Source organism: Boleophthalmus pectinirostris, unplaced genomic scaffold, assembly GCF_026225935.1.
Source record: "Boleophthalmus pectinirostris isolate CB_2022bp ecotype Guang Dong unplaced genomic scaffold, ASM2622593v1 HiC_scaffold_9, whole genome shotgun sequence".
Classification (NCBI taxonomy): domain Eukaryota; kingdom Metazoa; phylum Chordata; class Actinopteri; order Gobiiformes; family Gobiidae; genus Boleophthalmus; species Boleophthalmus pectinirostris.
The window spans coordinates 3,434,371-3,458,278 of record NW_026571541.1 but is presented as its reverse complement, the minus strand read 5'-3'; the positions used below and the strand labels follow the sequence as shown (position 1 = coordinate 3,458,278).

Sequence of the window (23,908 nt, the reverse complement as noted above, 5' to 3'; positions counted from 1 at the left end):
TTTTAAACTGCAGCAATTAACCCTTTTGCACTGTTCTGCCCTACTGTACATTTTGTATTTGTAAATCAACGTCTTTTTTTATTACCTTATTTCAATTAATGCCCTTATTTTTATATTTTCATCATCGTTTACAGGCCTGTTTGTCAATTTTGTTGATTATGGCAATAAAACTGACTGATTTGCTCTGTTACTTTTACTTTTTTCTTAATAATCATTATTAGCTATAGGCCTATATAATTAAAATAAGGCATACTAAATTTTTAAGGCTTTTACTTAAACAAATTGTATAACTGTTACATATTTGACACAAGTCTCTTACTGTTTTTGCTGCTTATTTAGAATTTTAGGCAGTTTCCCGTGTTTATATTCTTTGCTCGTTTTTATTATACTGTAATTTGACACAATAGTCTACATAATAATTTACCTTGTGGATGAATACGGATTAAGAGAGTTTATAAATGGAGACTTAAAACTAAAACAAAATACAAAAAGAAAAGGAAAGTAAGCAATCACAAAATATAATGCACGGCTTACAATTCCTGACCACCAGGGGGCGTAAGAGGCTACTAAACATTAGACCTACAGTGGGCTACAAACTTTGGTGAAAAGTCAAATTCACTCCTGAAAACGAGCCCAAAACATACATAGATTTAGCTGTACAAACAGGTATCCAACATTTCAAGCCTATCGACAATCGTTATATATATGTATTTATTTAAAGCATCTGTAAACGTGATGTATTATTCTGTATTTTATGGTGTCTTGAGTTTGTTTTAAGATGAAAACCTCGACTCAAACCTGGCAACCCCCGGTGAGAGCGTCTCCGCTGCGGCTTCACTCGAGCTTCAAACGCGACGCGGAAACCTGCGCTTAGACCCCGAGCAGAGGAAACCGAGTCACCTGAAGTACACCGCTCAGACCCGGGGGAAGAAGCGCTCTGTACGCCTAAAGGAGTGAGAGAAACCCCGGGAGAAGCACCGGGAGAAGCACCGGGAGAAGGACCGAGTCGAGCCCCGAGAAAAGCCCGGGAGGAGGGGGACAGCGTGGAGGGGACAGGTGAGGTGGCGCGCGCGTCTCTCTGCTCTCACTACGGGCACACACACTGCAAAATATATACACCTCAAACTATTTATAACCCAAATAATTTAGGCTTTTGTATGGAAAAAGTGCGACTCTTAATATTTTTGTATGTATTTTTATTTATATTAGACATAGACCGCTATTTTCAACGGTCTACTTCTACTATTGCTACTAAAACTACTGCAACTACTAGGCCTAATACTACTACTACTACTAGGGCTGGGTATCATTAAGAAGTTGCCGATACGATACATACCTCGATACACAGCCCACGATACGATACATATCTCGATACAGTGCACTTTCGATTCAATATGATATATTTCAAATTGATTCGATATGGTTCAATAAAAAATAAAGGCTAAATCGTGGCTCTGATACTAAAAGGCTTTGTTAAATCACTTGTGAAAAGTTCATATGAAACACAAACATTTTAATCCTCAAAACAGTAAAAATATCAAATGTGTTGCATAAATGAGTTTCCTTTCACTCCACAAGCAACAAAACTGTAGCACTGTAACAAAATAATTTAGCAAAACACACCTAAAAATACTCTTGGTGAAATATCGATACAGTAGCCCACGATATCCATACTGTATCATCACATTAAATGATACGATATATCAATATTCTGATATTTTTGCATGCCCCTAACTACTACTGCTACTACTGCTATTTCTAAGTTATTATTTTGACACTCAAGGAACAACTTTGCTTCATATTGGCTTAGTTAAAAGTTTTTCATTATTTTTCATTATTTATATTGCAAAAATTGAGCATTAAGTCATGTTATAAAGTTGTTTCCTTCTCAAAAACTCAAATACAGACCTGGACATGTGTTTTGTTTCATTCACATCTTTGAGTAACTCTTTATTATTGGCAGTGTTGGGAAGTAACAGATTACATGTACCAGAATAACGTAATCAGACTACAAATCATGAGTTCATATTCAGTTACAGTTACTGTTTCAGTGAGTGGTAATTGGATTACAGTTACTTTGTTGAAATAAATGGATTACATATTTTCCTGTTTTCACATTTTGGGCTAAACCAGGACTAAAACCAGGACTAAAACCAGGACTAAAACCAGGACTAAAACCAGGACTAAAACCAGGACTAAAACCAAGTCTAAACCAGGACTAAAACCAGGACTAAAACCAGGACTAACCCAGGTCTAACCCAGGTCTAACCCAGGACTAAAACAGGACTAAAACGAGGACTAAACCGGGACTAAACCGGGACTAAACCAGGACTAAACCTGGTCTAAACCAGGTCTAAACCAGGTCTAAAACCAGGTCTAAAACCAGGACTAAAATGAGGTCTAAACCAGGACTAAACCAGGACTAAAACCAGGACTAAAACCAGGACTAAAACCAGGACTAAAACCAGGACTAAAACCAGGACTAAACCAGGACTGAAACAACAAGGTCTAAACCAGGACTAAAACCAGGACTAAAACGAGGTCTAAACCAGGACTAAACCCAGGACTAAAAGCAGGACTAAAACGAGGTCTAAACCAGGACTAAACCAGGACTAAAACCAGGACTCAACCAGGGCCAATTTGAAGAGAACAAACAAGAATTTTCAGGATGTGGTTGTTACATTCATGTAGTTTTATAAAACATGACAATATCAAGTAATCCAAAGTATTCAGATTACGTTACTCACTTTAAGTATTTTAATGGATTCCGTTACAAACTACATTTTGGGGTATGTAATCTGTAATCTGTAGGGGAATACATTTTAAAAGTCACCTTCCCAACACTGATTATTAGTCTGTGTACATTTCCAAAGCTCAAAATGCTCTGTTCCACCTTGTGATGTCATGAAGTGATAGCTTTTACCTTTAGTTCAGGAGAGATTGTTGAATTCCAGGGCTGAAATGATCCAAAGGAAATCAGCTGGAAAGTGGAAAGTTCCCCTGAATTGTATTTTGTGTTTTTTTCATTTATACGTATATATTCTCTTAATTACACATTTACGTTTGCATGCAAAAAAATGATGTGGTCTCAAACACACACTAGCTTTCTAAATTTTCTTGTGTTGCGCTGCTGACAAATTATGTTCATGGCAGCAGGTAGGGAAATAATTCATATTTCTTCCTAGGGGTGGGCGATATATCGATATTTTAAATATATCGAGATAGTTTTTAAACTCGATATGAATTCTGACATATCGTATATATCGATATAATGCTTATATTCAATTCTGATTTCGCCGCTTCGCTTGTTTGTCTTCTCTCTCGTCACCTCCGCGCGCTCCCGCCTCCCTGATTTTGTTCGCTCGTGTCTCCTTCACTCCTCACTATCGCCCTGAACGCCGAAAGTTGGTGCCAGTGAAAAGCTTCAAGCACCACGAACCTTTTCCATCATTTACAGACAAAACCATCAGCAGCACATCCTCATATTCCACCGAGTCGCGTCCTTTAGCCCGAAAGAAGCTAAACGAGCTGAGCTGCATGAGAAGTGCGTTGTTTATGCAAATGAGCCATGCGCTTAAGTTTCGTTTCTGTAAAATGTAAACACATGTGCGCAAAACTGCATTAAACACATTATTATCTCAAACGGGCTGATGTGGCTCTAGAGTCGTTATCCTTTATATCTTGTAAAGTTTAACAATGTAAAGTTTATTTATGCAGAATATTTTAATTAATAATCTGCTGCAGTGTCACTTGTACAATAGTATTTGGAAACGTTGGGTTTGATCTGCAGTGGATTGTGGGATTAAACCTCAGAGCTCCTTACTGCTGGATATGGATCTATTAAAATAAGGAATATCCCGAGCTTCCTCTGCTAAATGAGCTCATGGTTATGGTTCTGGTTTGGATAACAGAGTTAATGCAAAGATGAGCTTGTGTTGAGTTGTTTTATTTATGAATGAAAAGAAGGAAATATGTATTATTTCTTTTATTTTACAGTTAAATTATTATTTATGTAATTAGGGTTTTTTGTAATCTTAAATGTTCCTATATGAACTGTCGACCTCTTACACTTCAATTAAAAAAAAAGACCTTGTGGAATTTGGCAGATTTGTTTTTGCAGTTTTCAGTTTTAGGGGGTTATTTTTTCTTGAACATATATCGAGATATATATCGTATATCGAGATATAGCAAAATATATCGAGATATATTTTTTGATCCATATCGCCCAGCCCTATTTCTTCCTAAATCAACAGTTACAGATGCTATAGGACATGGGGATCAAGAAAAAATGATTTAAAATATGATTATATAGTGAACCTCTGCGAGAAAATGAGGATTATATTGGTATTACTTTGTGATAAAAAGTGTGCCGCTTCAGGAAGATCGATAAAATGGCATAAACAAGGACTGACATTTGGTCTTGTACATTCGCATTTCATTTTCTTATGATATAGAAGCTGATTTTCTAACTCTATACATCACATACTAAAGGCCGGAGAGAATGTCCCCCCTCACCCGGACACAGCAGGTACCAGTGTGCCGCCAAGAGAAGGGGGCACCAGAAGGAAATGGGGGGGTTGTGAATGGGACGCTCAAGCCAGGACTTTTAAACCAGGGGGACGCTCGAGCCGGTGTTTGATCCAAATGATTCTAGTTAGGGATGGGCATTCGATGAAATTTTCTTAATCGATCGATTATCGATTAATCATTAACATTTTTATATTAAAATGATCATCATTATTATTACTATCTGCACTAATCTGCAGAAATAAATTCAACTTTACGACATATAAACCGTAACCACTCTAGAGCCACATCAATCCGTTTGACATTATAATGTGTTTAATTCAGTTTTGCGCAACTCTCACAGAAACAAAACTTAAAACCACATCACTAATTTGCATAAACTAAGCGAAGATAAAACTACATCTCTTGTGCACTGATGCGGTTCAATTTCTGTCGGAATAAAAGACACGACTCAGTGGAATACAGGTTAGTGTGACCATATTTGCATTTGTCAAAACCAGGACACCGTACGGGGGAGGGAGGTGGGGACTCGTCATCGACATTGTGCTACTCTCACCTGGCAAAACTTTTTCCCACTGGACATGAAACATATGTGCTGCTTTATACACTGTGCACATGGCCTCGCACTTGTCCCGAACGCAACGGGAAGCGTGGAATTTCTTGTACAAGTCATCGTTAAATACACATTTGTGCTTCGGTACATTGCAGACTGACCGACTCGCTCCTTCTGATGCAGAGACACATGTACAGACCCATGTTTGGTCAGGCTACGCACAGCAACCTACATTCGGTTTGTTGATTAAAATTAACGTAATCGATGAAATTCTTAATGATCAATTATCGATTAATCGACTAATCATGCCCATCCCTAATTCTAGTGAAGGTGTTTGGAGTTTAAAAACAGAGTGGAGCACTTCCTGTATCACCACATGACATCACAAGGTGGAACAGAGTGTTTTCAGTTTCAAAAAAGAGCTGAATGTGCCGGGTTTGTGTGTTAAACATGTGAATGAAACAAAACACAACTCCAGGTCTGTGTGTGACGAGGAAATCTGTGCTATTAATTGAATTTTGATCACAATTTCACTTTGTGTGTCAAACGATTTCCAAACTCATAATCGAGTTGAAACGATTAAAGCTTAACAAAGTTTTTTTTGGGATATTTTTTATATAAATAAGTATATTTATTTTATTTTTAAATCTAGACATTGTAGAAGAGCTGTATATAGAGTGTATTTTGGACATATTTATGTTTTTCTGCCTTATTTCATGTTCAAAGTTTATTTTATTCATTTTATGTTTTATACATCACAAAACTGCTCTAAGTTTCATATTTGTAGCCTTAATTTATTTTCAGTTTGAAAGTTTGGTGTAAATTATCAACAAAGTGTTTTTTTTGAGAGAGAGAAATAATAAATAAAAATAATCGTTTGAATAATCGTGATTTCGATATTGACCAAAATATTCGTGATTATGATTTTTTTCCATAATCGAGCAGCTCTAGAGAAAATTATAGAAAATAGCGTCATATTTTTGGCCCTTGGGAACAAATGGAACCTGGTGCAGTTTCTGGTTCCTGCTTGTTTCCTTGGAGATGTTTTTGCTTTGCTTTGCTTGGCATGTTCCACAGTGTGACATTAAACTTCAACTTTCCTTGCATTTTTTTCAGTTACATATGTTTTTATCCTTAAAGACAATACTTTAAAAATGTGGCATTGCCTCTCCAGAGATCTGGCCTGTAACATGGTGCCGTTCCCTTGTTTGGTTTCTTGAAAAGCGGAACTTTCTTGGCAAAACGATGACATTTGTGTGGAGGCGAGCAGACGGGCTTTTGTGTTGTTACTAAAACTAAAGTACGTTCAAATATATAGTTTAAGTAATAGATGTGTTCTTTTCGCAGACCTGTTGTTGATGTATGTCGCCATGGTAACGTCTCTGTTGTTTACTGCTCTTTCTTTCCCTCTGTTTTTTCAGGGAGTTTATATTTAGTTTGTTTTTCTCCTGGACTTTGAGAATCCTGTTCAGAGAGACGGAGACAGAAGAAACAGAGTGATGAAGGAGAGAGATGAGAGGAGGGAAAGAGAGAGAAGAGTGAGGAAAGAAGAGGAGAGAGAGGAGAGAGGGAAGTGTGAGGAAAGGAAGAGGGGTAAAGAATGGGGGGAGAGAGAAGGATGAGTATGAGAGAGGAGAGGGAAGAGAAAAATAGAGAGAGATGAGAGAGGGAAGAAGGGGTAAGAGATAGAGGGGAGAGGGGGAAAGAAACGAGGGAAGAGAAAGATGAAAGAGAGAGAGGAGTGTAAGGAAAAGAGGGAATGTGAAGAGGAAGATGGAGAGGGGAGAGAGAGGAGGGAGAGAGAGAGAGAGAGTGAGGAAAAGAGGGGAGGAAGAGAGAGAGGAGAGAAGAGGAAAGAGAAAGATATAGAGGGAAGAGTGAGGAAAAGAAGAGGGAGAGAGAATGGGGAGAAGGGTGAGTATGAGAGAAGAGGGGAGAGAAATAGAGAGAGGTGAGAGGGAGGGAAAGGGATGGAGAGAAGGAGAGAGAAGAGACAGCTGAGAGAAAGAAAGAGGAGAGCGAGAGAGGAATGAGAAGGGGAAAAGGGAGAGTGAGAGAGGGGAGACTGAGGAAAGGAAGGAAAGAGGGAAGGTAGAGAGTGATGAAGGAGAGGGATGAAGAGAGAGCTAGAGAGGGGAGAGTGGAGAAAGGAGAGAGAGAGAGAGACAGAAGAGGGAGAGAGAATGGGGTACGAGAGAAGAGAGGGGAGAGAGAAATAGAGGGAGATGAGAGAGGAAAGGAGAGGGGGAGAGAAAAAGAGAGGTGGAGAGAGAAGAGAGGGCAGAGAGAAAGATGAGAAAGAAAGGGGAGCGAAAAGGAAAGAGAGGGGGAGTGAAAGGGAAGAGTGAGGAAAGGAAGGAGAGAAGAGAGAGGTAGAGAGGGGAGGGAGTGATGAAGGAGAAAGGAGAGAGAAGAGAGAGAGAGAGACAGGCATGAGTATGGGAGAAGAGAGGGAAGAGAAATAGAGAGAGATGAGAGAGGAAAGGAGAGAGAGAGCAGAGGGGAGGAGGACAGGGGCAGTAGAGAGACAAGTCACTGATAGACAATTCAAAAAGAAGTGTGGTATCTTTTAAAGCTCCACTATGAACCTTTCTGGAGTGAAATCCATCACATTCTTGTCTCCATGGAAGCAATAACATCTCCATGGAGACAAGAAGCTGGCTGAGCGGTTACATTGTGCAGCTTAAACAAAGTCGTCTTCTTAGCAGATGTTTTGATGGTTCATGTATCGGTGAACCTCAGATGTTCTGTTTGTGGTGACACTCACTGTTGACTCATGAAACTGATGAAACTGACTCATGAGACTCTCTCATGTTTAAGAATGTCACGTTTCTTCATGGCATTCCAGGTGTTCTTCTTGGTTGGAGGTAGAGGAGAGAGTATTGGAAAATTGTAGTTTTGGTATAGTTCAACTTTCTTTGTATCTGTAAAACTTGTATATGCGCTCTATGAATTGAATGGAATAGAAAACACACACCAGAGTTTCACTTGTTGGGTTCTTGTATTGTATTCTTATGTACTTCCACTTCTTAGGTTCTTTTTAAAGACAATACAGTAAAGTGTATTTACTTTGTTGACATGTTTCGGCTGCTGTACGACACGTCACCACCAACACCAGTGACAGTTCTGAAGATGGTGGGCAGCTAGCAGCCCAAACATGTCAACAAAGTAAATACACTTTACTGTATTGTCTTTAAAAAGAACCTAAGAAGTGGAAGTACATAAGAATACAATGAACATCTTTGGCTCAGCAAAGTTCTTGTAGAGGTGCAAATGCAAAGAACAGCACTGTCCAAAAGCTTTTTTAAATTTTAAATTATGTTTTGGCAAAAGATCGTTTACAAAAACCTGAGAACCACTGTGTATACTGTGGTACAACCTTAACCCTAATTAAAATGATCTGACAAAGGCTTTTTGTCAAAATGTTATTTAAAACTAAAAAAAGATTTTGGACATTAGCCTCTTAGTGTGCTATGCATTTTTTTCACTTTTATGTGCTCTATGTGACCTAAGAAACGCTAATGGAACCTGCCTCATGGATGTAAGCTTTCTAATCAAGATTCAGACACCTGGTCTTCTCCATGGAGATATTATTGGTGTGCTTTGTACTAGCCAGTTTGACACCACCTAATGCCTCCGCTCAATTCAATTTCTCCCCAGTGACTAGGTCAGGAATCAGAATACCCACCTACCATGGAGCGAACTAATCCTAATGCTGCAAGGTCAGATGGTTTCCTTGAAGTGAAACTGTCTGATGAATCAGGCTACCACAGTACAGTATTAAACTTAAACTTAAACTTATACGGCCTTTTTTCAGTTTTGGGTGCTGACATCATGCATTTGGACAGTGCGAGCTTGCCTTTCCAGAGATCTTTTACTCGCTTTTTCCTTTTTAAGTGGAATATTTGATTAAAAGTGATGTTGTTGGAGATATGCAAAATCACATATCATCTATAACAAAGTATACTGTAATAGGCTGCAAAAAAAAAAAAAAAAAAGAAAAAGACTGTGTACTTTCACTGTCATTCACTTTTTGTGCTGTACTTACTCCCAAACCTCACAATATTTAGATTTTTTTTGCATGTTCTTGCATTTTCTAATGGATTACAGTAATATTTCTTGAGTATTTTGCTTCTATGGAGTGTTTATCATATTTGGATCACCATAATGTTGCCTTTTATTGTTTTGAAAATGCTATATTCGCCAAATGCAATCTATTCACAAGCTTAACAGTTTTTTAACCTCTGAGCCCTCCCTCCCCTTGCTCACTCCCCCTTCAGAGAGCTATCGTAACACAATCAGCATCCATCCTGCTTACAAAACTACTGCACATTGTGACGCCTGTAAACCGGCCAACCCGACTCTACTTCTACTACTCCAACTACTACTACTGCTTTATACCCTTGTCCTTAAGCCAAGCCTGTGAGCCCCGGTTCGAGTTCGGAAGTTTGGTGCGTGTGGGAGGCTGTGTTTGAGACGTGGAGCTTTGTGCACTTGTGTTTCCTGGAGTGTAGAGAGAGGAAAGCCCCTTGTGGTCCAACACCTGCTGTGCTCAGTCTGCTTCTCTTTTTCCCACAACAATACTGGCTGTAATATCCACTCCAACACAGCACTGTGGCCATCTATGACAACAGCAGAGCTGCACACTTTGAATGGGTTTCAAAATGGAAATTAGACTTCTGTAAGCCTATTTAACTTTTTTTTTTTTTTTCCCCCCCAATGAATTCATTTTATTTGTTTGAGCAAGGTACACCAGTAACAAAGAACAAGCATATGTACATGAACATATTTGGAACCTGGTGTTCAAGACGAGGAGGATGAAGGTTCATGTGGTTAACACGTTTTTTTTTTTTTTTTTTTCTAACACTTTTCGAGTGCTTACCTGTCATATGCATTGCATAAATACACACATACATACATACATACATACGTACGTACATACATACGTACATACATACGTACATGCATACATTCGTACATACGTACATACACACACGTACACACATACATACATGCATACTTACATACATACATATGTACATACACACACACACGTACACAAATACATACATTTTAGTAGCTCAGTTAGTAGAGCATTCGCCCACTGATATGAAGGTTGGTGGTTCGAATCCAGCTCTCGACATAAGACATCACAGGTTGAGCGGTCAGATCCACTCACCCACAGGTTGGCTGGTGTGATTCCAGCTCCCACAGATGAATGCTCTCGTTGTGTCCTTGGGCAAGACACTTAACCCACCTTGCCCACAGTGTGTGTGTGAATGGGTGAGTGGTTCCTTGTTGTAAAGCGCTTTGAGTGCCTTGAAGGTGGAAAAGCGCTATAGAAAAATGTGACATTTACCATTTACATACATACACACACGCATACATACACGCATACACGCATATACACGCATACATACATAAACCTAAAAAACATACACAGTGTTTTATTTGAGTAACTATTATTAGTCTGTCTATATATCCAAAGCTCAAAATGTCAATTCAAAAAGTATTATTGCATGAAATCGCAAGATAGAACTAACAGCTACCGTTTACCTTTTGTTCAGTAGAAATGGACAATTCGAACACTCCAAATCATTCTTGGGAAGGTGTATGGAGTTAAACACAAAACACTCCACGCTCCACTGTGTTTTTAGAGACAAGAACTGAGCCTAAATATGCAGGTTTGTGTGTTGAACATGTGTGAATGAAGCAAAAGAGAACTCCAGGTAGGCCTATGTTTTTGATGAGGAAATTACTTTATAACAGAGATCAGAAAATAGCATAACATGGGCCCTTTAAAAAAAAAAAATCAACACTTCATTTAGAGTAGGGCTGAGTGCTGTGTACAACTATAGCTCTGATTAAAAGGGAACTGTGCGCAGCCTCTCACAGCCTATTACTATTTTAGAAAAAGTACTTAAACACCACGGAACCTTCGCCTGCATTTGAAGGACACGCACAACTTTGTCTCAGGCTAATCTAAAGGAATATATGACCTTTATTATTCTGTTTTGACTCATCCAGGGAGTATAAAAACAGGAAAAGTATCGCTGGTACCACTGAAAACTAGGGCGCACACACACTTTCTCAATGTGGGCTATAATTATGTATAAAGTTTATTCACAGTGTAGTTTAGACGTCCATAACCCGAAACTGAAATCTTTTTGAAGCACAGAAAATATTTGTAACTTTGTCCCAGATTCATTTTCGTGACATTTTACAATAGGGATGTAACTATAACCCAAATGTCAAGATATTGTATCATCAAAAGGTCTCACAATAATATCGTGAACCATCACAATATATCGAATTACAAGTCTCTTTGCTTAAATTAAGAGTTTTGGTCTGACAATACCTAAAAAAAAAAACAGAGGGAACTATATAGACCATGATCCTTTGTTCCATTTCAGTGCACACTACATGAAGAAATAACAGTTCTAACACTTTTAAATCTGAGTTCTTTGGAGTAAGACATTTTAAGAGAAAGATTTTGAGACCATTTTCAACTAATATAATGCCAATGGAATAAAAATGCAAATACGCCCTTTCAAAGATCAATAACCATGACTTTCTAAAGGAACATTTAACACAGGAACTGCAAGACAATCAAAAACAACAGGCCTAAATAAAATAGACTTGTTCACATAATAATAGCCTAATGTAGTCTGGCTCACATCCAAGGCTTGTTAACAAAATTGCACTTGAATAAACCATTGTTGAACCAAACTGAACCAAAACAATAAATAAATGGATTACAAAGTCTCAAAAGAAAACAAAATTGCCCTTAAATTTATTAGATTTTTTTTAACTGATTTCCATTTTTTACTGACTTCCATTATTGTGCGATGAATTGATTTATCGATTACCTGAACGAGGCCTAAACGCAACATAGAAGGGTGAAATCTAAACAAGCATCAATAAGTGCTCACCACAGGCGCAAGGAGAATCTTATGAAGCTTAAAATCTCTGATTGCAAAGACTGCAGTCTACAGATCACAGGTTATAAAGTTGTGAACGTGCCTCACGTCTGCCGTTTCCTGTCCTGTAAAACCGGTCCCTCTGAGACTCTTTAAATGTTCAAAGATCAGAGCTCTGCACTTGTAGTAAGTCAAAGTGAAAACTGTGTGATTATTATTTGTGAAATGTGGTGCAATACTTCAGATACATGATTTTTAAAGCATAAAAGATTGGCGATAAAGTCCACAGGAAGTAGAGTCACTATCACTAATTTGCAGCTTTACTTCAATCCGTGCGCTGTGTGGATGTAAACATACACACGTGAGGAACTACTCTCACCTTTTTACTTTTAAAGAACGACACAAACTGGATTCACAGCGCGGTTTTATGGACTGGATGTCATTATGTGCGGAGGACAATTTCTATGGATAATGTGGATGAGATGCTGCACTTTAAAGTCTTCTCATTATTTTTGCTGTTTCCTGAGCTTGTATCTTGCATCTGCGTGTCCATCACTCCTCTACCCCTGACGTTTTGTTTTATTGGCTGTTACCGAAGCGTTACTGATGTTTGGTGGTTACGATCTGACAGAGCAGCTCAGAGTCACACTGATCACAGCCAAAATCGGTCAAATTTTCCTGTAGTGTGAGGCATCTTTTAGTTTATTTTGTAGTTGTAGTGACTTCTCTTGTTTTACCTGCTGTCCTGAAATGCATCGAATTCTTTTGTACTTGTACTTTGAGTTCATAGTTGAACCTTCTCTCAAACGTGAACACTCCTGGAGTTGTTTAGTGTGTTCATGAAATCATACTGTTTAAACGTTTATCTCAAATATAATTCAAATATTACGATCTTTTTTCTTTCTTTTTACAAAATTGTGCAGCCCTGTCATTAAATTTAAGATTTTACAAACAAAAATTATAGTTTTTTTTTTACTTGTTTGAAAATCATGACCTCACACTAGGGAATACATAACTGTTATCTATCAAGCACGATTATTTTATACTGATGTAACAATAACGGAAATATTGTCTCTTTTCTTAAATTCTTGCAGCATCAACTAAAAAAAGCAGAGGGAACTACGTAGACCATGATCCTTTGCTTCATTTCAGCACAGACAGTGTGAAGAAATTATGCTATTGAGCACTTTGAAATTTTAGTTCTTTGGTTTATGACAGAACCAAAGTCTTGTCAAGGCATTTTTAAAAGGAAAAGCTAACGTATTCAAAGTTCTGTTTGTGAAAATACAAATACCATTGTAAGAAAACACATTTATTTTGTTGAAATATTGTGTAAAGTATCAGAAAAATGTGTTTTGTAAGTGGAAACTGTGTCAAACTTTTGGATAGAATTCTCCCATCGCTGTGACGCTCTAAAATAGAACTCTCTACTTTTCATTTTCAACTTATTGTTCAGCTTTTCCTCACAAACTGCTTCTTGAATTGGTTTATAAGAATAATTTATCTTTACAACAGGTATTATCGCACCAAACTGAGTAGAAATGATAGAATGTTTGGTGTAACTGTTGTGGAAACGTGACTCTCGCTTTAACAGATCTGATCCAAGCTCTGATACACCACCGCTGTTATCTTTAATGTAAAACTATACTGTGTGTGTGTGTGTGTGTGTCAGGGCACGGTTCTCAAACTGTGGTGCGCATTACACTTGTGTTTCTCGACAGTTCTAGTATTTGGTGCTTTGAAGGTGCGTTGTGTAACTTTTCTGGTGGAGCGTCCATCAAACACTTTTCTCCATGGAGATGTTATTGCTTTGTCTGCAGTTTTTCATGGTATTAACCTAACCTTATAATGGTTTAAACCTTTCTATCACCATGGAGACCAAACTGGACCAGGTTACAGGTCAGATCTGTGGAGAGGCGACCCTGCTTACAGGCAGAATGTCTGTTTTTCTAGGTATTTTTGAGCTCTAAAACTACCTGTACATGAATAAATGTAAAGTAGAGCTGTTTAATGTCACACTGTGGAACATTCCAGGCAGAGCACTGAATTTATTATTAGTCTGTCTACGTCTCCAAAGCTCAAAATGCTCTGTTCCGCCTTGTGATGTCACGGAGTGGTAGTTTCCAAGTGAACATCTAACTTTTAACTTCAGTAGAGATTGTCAGTTGCAGGGCTGAAATGATCCAAATGATTCTAGTGAAGCCGTGTGGAGTTTAAAAACACAGTGGAGCACTTTATCACCACATGAACAGGGTATAGACAGGGTTTGTGTGTTGAACTTGTGCGAATGAAACAAAACACAACTCTATATTTGTGATAAGAAAACGACATTAGAACAAAAGAAAAACTAGCGTAACAATTTGCATAAAGGTCTTATAATATTACTCATTTATCAGGCTTTTTGTTTGATTAAAGAAATACCTGGCCTCATCCATGACTAAACCATGGTCACCCTTTGACACTAGTGTGATGTTTTGTCTCCCCCTACAGGTGACGTTCTTCCACTACAGCAGCAGAAACAGCCCTGATCTGAGCCAATGTCAACAGCACAACAGAATATACAGTAAGTCACTGTGAAAACCAGTTCAGACTGGAAGTGTGACTAAGTGGAATAATCCTTACTTAATACCATCTAATAATCATTAGTTAACTTTTTGTTTTTGTTTTATAATAAACTGGAGCTCAGACCATGTGCTGGACAATCATCTTTAATATGTGGTTTAGAGAAAATGGTTGATATGATTTAATGAAAAGTATTTAGTTTACTTACACAGTAAGTCACTGTGAAAACCAGTTCAGACTGGAAGTGTGACTAAGTGGAATAATCCTTACTTGAGACTGACAAAAAATGACTTGGGCATTCTCTTTCAAGAGATCTGTTTATCTGCTTAAAACTATATTAAAACTCTTAAAGGCACAGTACAAATTAATTAATTAATCATTGCCTTTATATAGTGAATTTCAAGACACCCAAAGTGCTTTACAGAGTGATCCGTGTATCATTCATTCATTCATTTTTCAATATAAAACCAAAAATAAGAAAACAAAGTCTGCCCTGGTCCCGGTCTGGTCTCGGACCTGAATCAGTCCTAGTTCAGTCCGTACGCAGTGCAAAAATCCGGCATCGCAGTCACGGAAGTCACGTAAATGGGAAACGGCCATTATCTGTTTTTAAATTTAAACACAAAATCGAAAACTGAAAAAGCAAATCGTTATCCATTTTTTTAAATTTTGGTTTTGGAGACAAATAACAAAGAAAACTGTTGTTTTTTTGTTTTCTTATTTTTGGTTTTATATTGAAAAACGAATGAACAAATGATACACGCATTTCAGAGCATTATTCATTCTCCACACTCGGTGGTGGTAAGCCATTATTGTAGCCCTAGGGCAGACTGACAGAAGTGAGCCTCCCAAACTGCGCCATCGGTCCCTCCTACCTCCACCATCACTCACACACACTCCACTTTCATACTAGACAATGTGGGTGAAGTGTCTTGCCTGAGTTTTTGTGACTGGCACCTCCCTGTGGCACCTTATTTTCCCAGTGTCTCCCATCTAAATCCTGACCAGACCTGACCTCTGAGGTTCTGAGACCTGATGAGATCAGACTTTGACCATATACTGACTTAGCCTTAGCAACAGACGACCCCACACACATGTGATCTGTTTTCTAAACATACAGTTTAGTCATTTTCACTTTAAAACCATATAGTAAATCCTGTCAAAACATCCACATATACATAAGTGAAGTTGTATTTTGACAGTGTAAATATGCCCATTTTAAATATTGATACTTTGCAGCTGATGCCAACTGCATTTCCTAGAGGCGTGAAGCTAACTGGAGGCACTGCTCTGTCTGAAGCTCTGTTGCTCAAGTTAGACTTTAATCTGAGCTTTGTTTTAACAATCTCCATAAAGATCTGATTTAGTTGGAGCTACAACAGCTGATCTGATTTGTGCTGATAAACCAGTTCCAAGCTCACTAGCATTAGCCAACAGTTGTTCAGTTAGTGTCTCTCACCGTCTGATTGAAAATCAAACTCCTAAACAGGACCATGAACGCTCGCACTGATCTCAGGCTCCTGAAAATGTGCTCTTTAAATCCTTTTTTGTTTTCATACGGTCTTATGGACTTTTTTTTTTTGACAGTGTGTAATGTGTCACCATGGCAACTGCTGCACATTCCACCAGAGTTATACATGTAGAACACCCCCAGACAAAGTATCAATGGAAGTAAATGACAGAACCTTTATTTAGTTAAATGAAGGTTTAAACTCAGAAGTCAGAAAAAGTCCGTTCTTGAGAATAAATTGTGTACATTGTCTACTACGTTTTCAGTGCTACTTCCTATATAGAACTTTTTGTAAATATTGACCACAGGTACTCTCCCACCAAACCAAGTCAGAATCACAGAAACAAAAAGCTGTCATATTTGTCCTTTAACTTTTCCTGTTGCTGATAGTGTTTTGGAGTTTCGGTGTTCAGGCGCTCATCCTTTAAACCAGAAATGTGTGGAGTCAGCTGCTCTGGGCTCTGTCTATATTTACACCGCCCATCTCACTGTGGGACATACCAAAATACTCCACTCCGCCTCCCAGTACTGCACTCAGCCGACTACTGCTCTATACGCACTAGCACTAGCAGTAGTAGTAGTAAACATTGGGCTACAGAACTAACTTGGATTTTGGATTGGAAGTAATAGGACTTCTTCAATGAGGTATAGTAAAGTTCTTGTTTTCTTATTAAATGGCAAGTACTTTTGGTAGTAGAAGTAGTGGTGGTGGTAGTAGTAGTATTAAACATTAAACTACAGGACTTACTTGGATTTTGGATTGGCAGTAACTTTACTATCTTCAATGATTAGAGTAAAGTTAATTTTCATACTTTTTGTCATGGTGGTAGTGGAAGTAGTAGTAGTAGTAGTAGTAGTAGTACTAATAGTAGTAATAGTGTTAAACACTGAACCATACAAAACGTCTTCAATCATGGCAGTATTGGATTGGGGAAATAGTAGTTTTTGTAGTGGTAGTAGTACTACTAGTAGTAGTAGTAGTAGTAGTAGTAGTAGTAGTAGTAGTAGTAGTAGTAGTAGTCAGTGGTAATGGTGGTGGTAGTAGTATTAAACATTGGACTATAAAAAAGTACTTGGATTTTGAATTGGAAGTGTGGGACTTATTCAGTGAGGTACTGTAGTAGTAGTATTGGTTTGTAGTAGTAGTATTGGAACTAGTAGTAGTAATAGTAGTATTGGTAGTATCGTAGTAATAGTAGTAGTAATATTGATTGTTGTAGTACTAGTAGTATTGGTTTGTAGTAGTAGTATTGGAAGTAGTAGTAGTAATAGTAGTATTGGTAGTATCGTAGTATTAGTAGTAGTAATATTGGTTGTTGTAGTAATAGTAGTATTGGTAGTATCGTAGTATTAGTAGTAGTAATATTGGTTGTTGTAGTAATAGTAGTATTGGTTTGTTGTAGTAGTAATAGTATTGGTTCGTTGTAGTAGTAGTATTGGTTTGTAGTAGTAGTATTAGTTTGTAGTAGTAGTACGATTGGTTTGTGGTCGTAGTAGTAGCAGTAGTAGTAGTAGTAGTAGTAGTAGTAGTAATAGATGACTAAGTTTTGACTAAGGTTTTGGCTTTCTGACAGTTTATAAATGTACTTCATACTTCATAGTGTTAAGTTAAGTAGTAGTAAACACTGGAGCCCATCAAATAGGCAGTATCCCCAAGGTCCCTCAGTAGTACTAGTAGCAGTAGCAGAAGTAGCAGCAGCACTAGTAGAAGTAATAGTAGGAGCAGCAAAAATAGCAGAAGTAGTAGTAGTAGTAGTAGTAGTAGTATACAGATGGGTCAAAAGGTTTTAAAAGTAGTAGTTGTAGTAAAAGTAGGTCAAAGTCAGGACTAAACCTAAACTTGTCCCAAATCCTTTTAAAGACACAATTTATTGATGAAAGCTTTTATTTTGAAAAGCCCCAGATATGCTTGTATGATTGTAGTACTGTTGTAATACTGTGGTGCAGTACTGTAGTACCGTAGCGGGCTGTGGAGTATTTGTACTTGTGTGTGCGGGTCTGTAGAGTTTGTTCGACTTTGACTCGTGCGTGTTTGAGCCTGTGGTCCTCACGCTGCACATCCAGCAGGTTTTTCTAGTTTCTGTTTTTAGTCAACAACTCGCTAAGAAGAAAGAGAAAGAAGAAGAAGAAAGAAAAGAGAGAGAGAGAAGAGGGAAGGGACGTGTGTGTGTGTGTGTCGGAGGTAGAGAGAGATAGAGAGATAGAGAAGGAAGGAGAGAGAAGAGGGGAAAGAGGTGTGTGTGTGACATAGATGGAAAGAAAAGTGGAGAGAGAGCAAAGAGAGGGAGCAGAGAGAAGGAAGGAGAGAGAGGGAAGAGAGGGATTAGAAAAAAAAGAAGTGAAGAGAGAGAAGTGGAGAGAGAGACTAAGCAAAAGAAAGGGTGAGAAAGGGGAGTAAAAAGAATGAAGGTTAAAAGGGAGAGAGGGAGCAAGGTAGGTGGGTAAAGAGGTAGAGGTGGGTCGGAGGGAGAGAGAAAATAAGCAATAGAGAGAGAGATAGACTGAGCGAGAGAGAGAGAGAGAGAAAGAGGTGAACACAGTTATGGGTAAAGACGGAGAGATGGGTCAGAGGGAGGGAGAGAAAGAGAGAGAACAAGAGACTGAGAAAATTAGGGAGAGACACTGGGAAGGGTGACTGGGCGCTCCCTTAGAGATAGGGGGAGGAGTGGAAGAAAATGGATGTATGGATGGATGGATGGGAGAGAAACTAAGCGAGAGAGAGAGAGAAAGAAAGAGAGAGACTGAGCAAGAGAGGTAAGAGGGAGAGAATGAGGGAATGAGAAAAAGGGAAAGAGAGACACTAAGCAAGAGAGAGGGAGAGAGAGAGACTGAGCGGGAGAGAGAGAGAAGGAGAGAGGTAGAGAGAAGGCGATGACAGTAATGGGTAAAGATGGAGAGATGGGTCAGAGGGAGGGAGAGAAAGAGAATGAGGGAATGAGAAAAAGGGAAAGAGACACTAAGCAAGAGAGAGGGGGAGAGAGATAGACTGAGCGAGAGAGAGAGAGAGAGAGAAGGAGGGAGGTAGAGAGAAGACTATGACAGTAATGGGTAAAGATGGAGAGAGCGATAGACTGAGCGAGAGAGAGAGGTGAGCACAGTAATGGGTAAAGAGGGAGAGATGGGTCAGAGGGAGGGGGAGACAGAGAGAACGAGAGACTGAGAAAAAGAGGGAGAGAGACATTAAGTGAGAGAGAGAGAGACAGACTGAGCGAGGAGAAAGAGGAGGAGGGAGGGAAAGAGAGAAGGTAAAGATAGTTGTGGGTAAAGAGGAAGAGATTGGTCAGAGGGAGGGAGAAAAAGAGAGAGAACAGAGAATGAGAAAGAGAGAGACACTAAGCAAGACAGAGGGAAGAGAGAGATGGAAGGAGAGAGAAGACGATAATGGGTAAAGAGAAAGAGATGGGTCAGATAGAGGGAGAGAAAGAGAGAACATGAGACTGAGAAAAAGAGACAGATTGAGAGAGAGACACTAAGCAAGAGAGAGAAAAGGAAGGAGAGAGAGACTGGTTAGAGGGAGGGAGAGAAAGAGAGAACATGAGACTGAGATAAAGAGAGAGGGAGAGAGAGAGACACTAAGCAAGAGAGAAAGAAGGAGGGAGGGAGAAGGTGAAGACACTTATGGGTAAAGAGGGAAAGGGAGATAGAGAGACTGATTGAGAGAGAAAGAAGGAGAGGAAGGTGAAGACAGTTGAGGGTAAAGAGGGAGACACTGGTCAGAGGGAGAGAGAGAACGAGGGAGAAGACGAGACTGAGGAGAAGAGAGAGAGACAGATAGAGAGAGACTGAGAGAGAAAGAGAGAGAGAGAAAGGTGAGGTCATGTGCGTTCAGCGTGTGGTTTAGTGACAACACTCTTGGTGTATTCAGACCTGCTCCCAAACCGGTCACTGGAGATATTTTTACCAACAGATCCTGGCCCTGTTTAAAGCTGCATTATGTCACTTTTCTCACCTGCTCGTCTCTGTGGAAGTGATAAACATCTAGTTGCGTCACCTGGTCGTCTCCGTGGAGATAGAGAAGTTAAAGGGCCCATGTTACGTTATTTTCTCTACTGAACAAAAGGTAAAAGGAGCTGTCAACTTGAAAATGACCACTTCATAACATCACAAGGTGGAACTGAGCATTTAGAGCTTTTGAGTCAATTGTGTGTAATATAGAACCTTTAAAGCCTTATTTTGGAACATTTCAGACACATTTAGATGTAAGAATTTGCCCTGAGCAGTGACCTCAGGCAGGTGCTTTGACTTTGACATACCTGGGTGAACCTGTTTACACATTAATACAGTTTGAACTTCTTAGCCAAAGTCAAAGTATTTCAGAGTGATAAAAAGTCAAATAAATACAGGACAGACTTTTACACGGCCGAACAGTACTCCAAGTTTATTCTTGTGAGAGAATGTTGTTCCTTCCTCAGAAACACACCTGGAGTTATGTTTTGTTTCATTCACACATTTGAGCAACTCTTTATTATTAGTCTGTCTACATCTGCAAAGCTCAAAATTTTCTGTTCCACCTTGTGATGTCATGAAGTGGTAGTTTTCAGATTAAAAATTAAAAGTTAAAAGAAGAACTCAGCCTAAATGTGCAGGGTTTGTGTGTGAAACAAAACACAACTCCAGGTGTGTTTGTGTGTGATAAAAGTCAAATAAATACTGGTTACATGTTTAAAGGCACAGTGTGGAAAATTCCAGACAAAGCAGTAGCATCTCCATGGAGACGAGAAGGCGTGCTGTCCACATAAAAAGTTCCAGCGTGCGTGTTTAGCTGGTGTTGAGAGCAGCGGTGCAGAGGCTGGCTGTGCTCTTGTCTCTTGGCTGTGATCACACACAGTCTGTCAGGAGCCTCATGATGTTTTCCTTCAGTAAACAGAGTTTAGAAAAACACACCAAACACACACTGACTCTGTGAACACACATCTGAGCTTTGGCTGAGTCATGCACTTCACTCTACTACTACTACTACTACTAGTACGACTATTATTACTACTATTACTCCTGGGGCAACTACTTATCTAGCTGCAGTAGTAGTAATGGCATGATGAGTAGTAGTAGCAGCAGTAGCAGAAGTAGCAGTAACAAGCAGGAGTAGGAGTAGGGGTAGTTGAGTTGTTGTTGTAGTAGTAGCACTAGTAGTAATTGCAGTAGTAGTAGTTGTAGTAATTGTTGTAGTAGAAAATGTAGTAGTAGTAGTTGTACTAGTAGTTGTTGTTGTAGTAGTAGTAGCTGTAGTAATAGTTGTAGTAGTTGTAGTTGTATATGGGCAAAATGTGTTTGACCACAGTACAGATATATATATATATATGTATACAGTCCCTGACAAAAGTCTTGTCACTTATCCATTTTGTAGAAACAAAAGCTTATAACCTGACTTTAAATTAATTGATTAGTTTTAGAAATGTCTCATATGAAGCTAAAACCCTCCCAAATTATGTTCAATATACTAAAATAAATTTGCTTCACTGAAGAAAGATTGATCATTTAATGAACACAGAAAGGTCAGATTTTGGCAAGACAAAAGTTTTGTCGCCTACAGAAAATTGAACAAATAATTTACTTCAAATACAAAAATATGTTGCATAACGTCAGTGAATTAAGTAGTGGTGCTGTGAGATCCAGATTTAATATCTTGTATGATTCCATGAGCTTGAAAGACTGCATCCATGTGGTTCGACAATGATTCATACAATTTGTTGATGAAGTCATCAGGAATAGCAAAGAAAGCGTCTTACATGCCTCCCAGAGTTCATCAAGAGTCTTTGGTTTTGCCTTCCATGCTTCCTCTTTCATTCTACCCCAGACATGCTCAATGATGTTCATGTCTGGTGACTGGGCTGGCCAGTCCTGGAGCACCTTGATCTTCTTCGCCTTTGATGTAGAGATAGAAGTATGCAATGGAGCACCATCCTGCTGCAAAATTTAACCCCTTTTATGGTTGGGAATGTAAGAGGAGCTAATACTTGATATTTTAGGCTATTGATATTTGCCTTCCACCCTGCAAATGTCTCGCACACCCCCATACTGGATGGAACCCCAGACCAGGATTTTTCCGCCAGCAAACTTAACTGTTTTCTGGGTGAATCTTGGATCCATGTGGGCTCCAGTAGGTCTCCTGCAATATTTGCGGCAGCTGTGATGTAATTCAACCGAGGATTCATCTGAGAAATCCACCTTCTGCCACTTTTCCAGTGTCCATCCTTTTAGCAGGCTGTGGGCCTTGGCAAATGCCACACGGTTTTTTTAATTGCCTTTTGTTTAGTGCTGGTTTCTGTGCACTGATTCGACCATGGAGGCCATTTCGAGACAGAATTCTACAAACTGTTCTGGTTGACACAGGGACTTGAGGTGACCAGGCCTGGTGGAGTCTGCTGCAGTGGAAAAGGGGCGGATTTTTAAATCAACAAACGGTCCTCCCGAGCAGTTGTCTTGCAGGGTCTGCTGGACCTGGGCTTGTCAAAAACATCTCCAGTCATTTCAGATCTTTTTCTTATTCTTTGTACTTGACGCTGAAACACATTGAAGGTGTCACCACCTCAGCAGTGGATCTGGTCTTCAGCCTCTTGATAATTAACACTTTGGTCTCAGGGTGGATCTTAGGCATGTTGTCAGAGGTCAAGTTGCAGTTGATGTGAAGGTCTGGTGTGCTGGGCTTCTTTTTATACACACCCACTAACTGATTGATCAGTAACTGATCACAGGTGAGGCTGTAATCTAGGATTGGTGCATCATATGACAAGGCGACAAGACTTTTGTCTTGCCAAAATCTGACCTTTCTGTGTTCATTAAATGATCAATCTTTCTTCAGTGATGCAAATTTATTTTTAGTATATTGAACATAATTTGGGAGGGTTTTAGCTTTCATATGAGACATTTCTAAAACCAATCGATTAATTTAAAGTCAGGTTATAAGCTTTTGTTTCTACAAAATGGATAAGCGACAAGACTTTTGTCAGGGACTGTATGTATATATATATATATATATATATATATATATATATATATATATATATATATATATATATATAATATATAGCTGTCATGCGATAAAAAAAAATTGAGAGATTAATTAATTATGATCTGTAATTAATGTATCTAATTAATCTCATTTTAATGTCACCTAAAAATTGCTGAGAAAAGCCTTCAATTTGAGGTATTTTCATTTAAATTAATTATTACATTATTGTGGCAGATCAAAAGACTGATATAGAACAAAAAAAGTGACTTTATAAAGTAATTTATTGTTTAACAAATCTCTCCAAATTGGCTGTTGAGCCCAAGTCTCCATGAATAAGAAACTGTTTGCTGTAAAGTAGCAAAGACGAGGAAATCTGAACATAATAACTTTTGTCTACTTAAAGACAATAAAAAGTCCAGTCTTTCCTTCACCATATTAAAAATATTATTGATAGAGAAATGCTTTATATATGAGATCACTGGTTTTAGTCCTGGTTTAGACCTGCTTTAGTCCTACTTTAGTCCTAGTTTAGTCCTGGAATGGATTAATCCTGGTTTTAGTCCTGGTGTTAGTCCTGATTTAGTCCTGGTTTAGTCCTGGTTTAGTCCTGGTTTTAGTTCTGGTTTTAGTTCTGGTTTTAGTTCTGGTTTTAGTTCTGGTTTAGTCCTGGTTTAGACCTGGTTTAGACCTGGTTTTAGTTCTGGTTTTAGTTCTGGTTTTAGTTCTGGTTTAGTCCTGGTTTAGACCTGGTTTTAGTTCTGGTTTTAGTTCTGGTTTTAGTTCTGGTTTAGTCCTGGTTTAGTCCTGGTTTAGTCCTGGACTGGATTAGTCCTGGTTTTAGTCCTGGTGTTAGTTCTGGTTTAGAGGCGCACAGGAGGAAGCGCGGT

At 38.8% G+C, this 23,908-nt stretch overlaps 1 protein-coding gene across 2 annotated transcripts in view; it reads left to right on the top strand.

Annotated features, from left to right (window-relative positions):
• Nucleotides 1-676: 676 nt before the first annotated feature.
• LOC110156286 (kinase suppressor of Ras 1-like) overlaps nt 677-23,908 on the top strand; it is a 79,336-nt gene continuing 56,104 nt past the window's right edge. The window contains exons 1-2 of one of the 2 annotated variants that reach the window (XM_055166793.1): nt 677-1,056; nt 14,491-14,563. The gene's annotated coding sequence lies outside the window, so the exon portion shown is untranslated. Of the gene's footprint in view, nt 1,057-14,490; nt 14,564-16,580; nt 16,718-23,908 lie in introns of those variants that run through there. The other variant, XM_055166794.1, reaches the window with a different exon arrangement.